Source organism: Lipotes vexillifer, unplaced genomic scaffold (assembly GCF_000442215.2).
Source record: "Lipotes vexillifer unplaced genomic scaffold, Lipotes_vexillifer_v1.1 scaffold2116, whole genome shotgun sequence".
NCBI lineage: Eukaryota > Metazoa > Chordata > Mammalia > Artiodactyla > Lipotidae > Lipotes > Lipotes vexillifer.
Window position 1 is genome coordinate 1,014,211 of NW_006791713.1, and position 4,748 is coordinate 1,018,958.

Sequence of the window (4,748 nt, forward strand, 5' to 3'; positions counted from 1 at the left end):
CTTTTAAACCATCTACTACACCCTATCTTCAGGGTATCTGCTTAATCCAATTCCCGGGATGCTGGGGTGTAAATCACTAGCTCTTTGTTGGATGTATTTAGCCTTCTAGACACTAGTGTAGTGACTGAACACGTGGTGTCTGGAGCCACCCATGGGAACCCTAGTTCCATCACCTCCTAGCTGGTGAGCTTGGGCAAGTTACTCAGCCTCTTTGTACCTCAGTTTCTCCATCTGCAAAATGGGGATAATACAACTACCCTACAATGGCTCCTAGTGAGGCCAGCACACAACCCACAGCCCAGATCTGGCCCACAACCTGTGTCTGTGTGGCCTGTGAGCTGAGAATGATTTTTACATTTTTAAAAGGTTGACAAATTTCAAAGAACACCACGAGACAAAACTGTTAAGAGGCCCACAAAGCCTAGAATGGTTCCCATCTGGCCTTTTACAGATCGTAAAAGCCTGGCGGCTTTCAGGGCGGTTGTATCAACTGAGTTAAGGCAGCTAAAGGACTAGAGCAAAATAAAGCCATTCTTCCCTTTATTCCTCAGTTTGGAGATGTTTACTTTCACACGTGTGATGAAGTCCATAGCGTATCGACAGCACTTAGAGCCACAGAGCCCACACGAGAGCCCAAAGGGCTCAGTTAATAGGACACCCCAGCTTTTAGAGGTCAGAGAACAAGGGGGATATTATCAAAATACCAAGAAGAGTAAGAATCAGGAGAACGTAGAATACGGGAAACTGAGCTTTAAAAATCATTTCAGAAAGAGGTAGTGACCTGCAGCTGCTGACTGGCTAGTAACACGAGGCCTCAGAGTCTCCACGGGTCCTGGTGACACGGTGAGCTTGCCTAGTGGGATGACGGACAGAAAACTTCTCAACATTTAAGAGAAAACAGGAGTTAAGGACCATGAGGACAGACAACTCTTGAGGAATTCTGCCACAGTGTGAGGGGAATTTCAGAGGATTTTGAAAGACAAGCCCTACAAGGGACCGCAGGCTGGCAGGAGAGGCCCACATGCTGTAGGTGAATGTGACGGGGACCCACGGAGCCTTCTGCCGGCTTGGACACCTCTCATGTTTTCCACTGAAGTTAAGAGGCAGGCCAAGCAACTCAGCACACCTCGCCCGCCGCCTGTTTCTGTGCAGCACACTAGCCAATGATGACTTTTTTACATTTTTTAATGATTTGGAAATTCATTTAAAATATTTCGTGACATAAGTTTAAATTTCAGTGTCCACAACTAAAGTCTTATTGGAACACAGCCATGCCTTTACAGCTGCGTATCATCCAGGGCAGCTTGGATGCACAGGGTGGTCCAGCCTCTCCCAGCAGCGGGCAGGCAGTGCTTCATGTGCTGGGTGTATTGCTCGTGCCCCCGTGTCACGTATTTATTTATTTTAACCGGTGCAAACCCACCACGTTGAAACAAAACGTTCTCCAAATGTCATGCCGCATTACTGTTATTGAATTACAGGGCGTTTGTTGTGCTGCTTTTGCAAAGACCCCCAGCTGTGCTGAAGGAACGCAATAGGTACAACACGACCAGACTGGGGCTCCATCCCAGGGTTTCCAATTTACGAGAGCGTGACGGTCAGAAAGCTAGAAAACGCAAGATGGAATACCTCATTCCAGCAGGACTTCCTCACAAAACATAAACATCCGAATGAGGCTGCAACCTAAGTAGGTTTCCAAGCAGCTCATCGGTAGGCCAGGTGCGCATTTATGGATCAAAGCAAATCATCTGATTGCAGCAGCCAAAGAAATGTATCCAGAGAAAACAAGCTCATCCCTTTGGCAAAAGAGTAGCTCAGAGCTGAAGAGTCAAAAATTGAAAAATGAGGCAAATGTTTTCAAGTGCTTTTCATCAGCTCTTGAAGAGTGAAAAGATTTTTTACCCAAATTGCTTAGCTGTCTCTCCAAGTCAATGCCAAGTCTGAAGGGACTGAAGACTGGCCTCCATGATTTGCCTGTAGGTGACAACTACAGACAAGAATATCTTCAAACAAGCTGATGCAACACTCACTCAGGAAAACCTGAAAGTGGCATCTGGGAAGATGTGACTAACGGTGAAAAAACACGCGTGGAGTAGAAGCCACCTTCGTTGAAATGGAAGTGTTCAGGGGGTTGTCCGCTCACCAGCAGGCCCTGAGGTGAACACTGAGCCAGAGGTGTCAGGGCAAGCCCCTCGCGGGGACTCTCCCGCCATCAGTTCTGGGTGTTGGGTCACAGGCCACACGCAGTCCACGGCCAGGCGGGCCCCGGGCTGAACAGGCGGAACGGCACCCAACCACTGTCACGGGAAATCAGCTGTTGTTGCAGGCTTGATGAAGTTCCCGAATAAAGTCAACCTAAAATGACGAGCGCTGGGTGTACTGCTCTGCGCCCCCATGGCACGTATTTATTTCTTACCAGTGCAAACCCACCACATCAAAACAGTGTTCTCCAAAGCAGTGCTTGTACACAAAACACACCGCAGTTACTGCCAGCAACGAACACTGCCTGAATCCCAAGTAACGTCACTTCTCAGGCTGTCCCAAGTGAAAGCAGCAGCACCTCGGTTCCCACACACGTTTCCCACACATGGAGAGCAGGTATATCTTCCAAGCTCAAAGGACAGTTCCAGCAGTGTTTTTCAAAGACCACTGCAATTGTAAAGGAAAATTCCATATTTCAAATTTTACTCAGCTTTTGCAACTGAGGAGATTCCCTCTAATCTTCATTTGGAAGTGATGAATCTGCAACATAATGACTTGCTGAGAAGCAAACATCAAATATCAAAATCTGGGAAGCTGTACAAACGCCTCCCAAGTGCGAAACGTGCTTAATTAAATCCCTGTGCTCACGGACTGAGAGCAACATGTGGCCGTACTTATGTTTGAAAACACATTTTCCAAAGTGAAATACATAAAAGCTAAGAGATGAACATTTGCAATCAATTCTGATGACAGTGAAACCTTCTATCCTCCTCACTGTAGCTGTGTATTAGAAAATGCTGAACTCAGAATGATTATATTTCGAATTTGGTGGAAATTTGTTTTCTCTCGCAAGTGCCCACATACCGTGCTTCACGTTGTCTCAAACATTGACTCTCAGGTCCTTTACGTGAGTTTGCTGACCCCTGAGCTTCAGTATGGGGGAAAGTGTTAGATTTGAGGACAGAGGAAAAGGTCTGAAGATAATGGAGGAGAAACAGTGGATGGCCAGAGCAGCGGGTGAGGGGCAGGCAGGGAACCTGCTCCAGGGGTGGCTGTGCGTGGCCCCCAAGTCCATCTGCCTACCTTCCAGAGTTCTGCTGCTGCTCAGCCTTTACTCCGGTCTTGGTAGATGCTTACGCGACACTCCTTCTATCAGTGGAAACAGTTCCTGGATGGCCGGCGTCGACCAGAACAGGAAGTGGACAGCAGAGGGGTGAAGGGGCACTCAGGCCCGAGGAAGAGCTGAACTGGGCTCACAGCTGCACCACTTACCGAGCTTTACTTGGAGACCATATCAACATTACCTCGTGGGCTTTCCCACAGAACGCACTCCAGCAACTATTCATCTCATTCCCACAGCCACCCTGGAAGAAAAAAAAGCCTCAAACTTATGGGAACAGGCAGACAAAATGTCCATCTCAAATGAGCCGGGCGGCCACTTAGTTACGGCGAAACGAAAAGCTTGTGTGTTCACAATTCGCTTCAGCTCGATGTAGGTGAAACTAAGAAAGCGGGACTGAAAACAAAACAAAAGGCTCCCATTAACAGCGAGTCCTTCCACGGATATATGGCTTCTCTCAGTGAGTTTCCTACAGGGGGTCTTTCAAATTCTGACCGAAAAGCATATTTCAGTACACAAGTACAGAACAATTTTCATGAGAAAAATGCCCGTATTAAGTTCTATTCTGTTCAATTCTATTTCATTTTTTAAAAAAAATGTTTGTGGCAGATATTTTAAAATAAATTTACTTATTTGTTTGGCTGCGTTGGGTCTTCATTGCTGCACGTGGGCTTTCTCTAGTTGCGGCGAGCGGGGGCTGCTCTTCATTGCGGTGCATGGGCTTCTCATTGTGGTGGCTTCTCTTGTGGAGCACGGCCTCTAGGCAGACGGGCTTCAGTAGCTGTGGCTCGAAGGCTCTAGAGCACAGGCTCAGTAGTTGTGGCGCACGGGCTTAGTTGCTCCACAGCACGTGGGATCTTCCCGGACCAGGGCTCGAACCCGTGTCCCCTGCATTGGAAGGCGGCTTCTTAACTACTGGACCACCAGGGAAGTCCCAGAAATTTGCATTTTTAACAAACTTCAGAAGTGATCTTTAAGTGTTTCTATTTTGATCACGACTACAAATCATCAAGACCTACATCCCAACCCCTCGGCCGTCATAAATGGAAGGTTACAGGAGCTGAAGCAGCACCAGCGAACGCAGGGTAAATCGGACAGACACAAAGCATCCAGGAGACTAGCGTCAAAGGCAAACCAAAAAGCAGGCGTTATTTCATGGACCGTGGGTCATGCGCCCCATGGTTCACTTTCAAGGTGCTTGAATCTTAAGGTACTTACAATCAATAATTCACTCAGGGCTTCCCTGGTGGTGCAGTGGTTGAGTCCACTTGCCGATGCAGGGGACGCGGGTTCGTGCCCCGGTCCGGGAGGATCCCACGTGCCGCGGAGCGGCTGGGCCCGTGAGCCATGGCCGGTGAACCTGCGCGCCCGGAGCCTGTGCTCCGCAGCGGGAGAGGCCACAACAGTGAGAGGCCCAAGTACCACA